Below are 584 nucleotides of genomic sequence, written 5' to 3'. Positions count from 1 at the left end.
CCCCCCCCTGGTAGTCTACGCCTATGTTCTCAATGACATTCAAAGATATAAAAACACGTTTTTAGCGAGTAGCTGTGCGTCTTGATGCGCCAAAAAAAATCAAATTCGATGACGATGACGGCAAGTCGTAGCAATTCGGTTGCTGCGTGTGAACGCGGACGGCCCGTGTTGCTGGTGTTGCGATGTCAAGTTTCTGGGTGAAATGGCCCCGTCTGAAGCGGGGCTAAGGGTTTCTCTTTTTTCGTTCTTTCTTTTTAGTTTCTTTCTTCCTTCTTTTGTCTTCTCCTTTTCTGTTGTCATGTCTTTCGCCTTTTTTTTTCTGGTATTTTGTGCTATTTCTGCGGCTTATCACGTTCTGGAAAGCCAATCCAGATGTTGAAGAGAATGAATCCGTTTCACCTTATGTTGTACCGCAACGAAGGCTAGAAGCGCGAGCTCATAGCGTTGGCAGCGGCAAGTGGTGCACGAGAGCTTGTGCCGCCGAGATGTGCCCTAGAGCAAGGAGCTCGCGCTTGTAGCCTTTCCTGCGGTACAACACAAGGTGAAACAGAGTATAGTCGAATACAGAAGAGTTGTAAGTTTAG

Source organism: Ixodes scapularis, unplaced genomic scaffold (assembly GCF_016920785.2).
Source record: "Ixodes scapularis isolate PalLabHiFi unplaced genomic scaffold, ASM1692078v2 PGA_scaffold12__126_contigs__length_90152505, whole genome shotgun sequence".
Classification (NCBI taxonomy): Eukaryota; Metazoa; Arthropoda; class Arachnida; order Ixodida; family Ixodidae; genus Ixodes; species Ixodes scapularis.
This window is presented reverse-complemented; position numbering follows the sequence as displayed.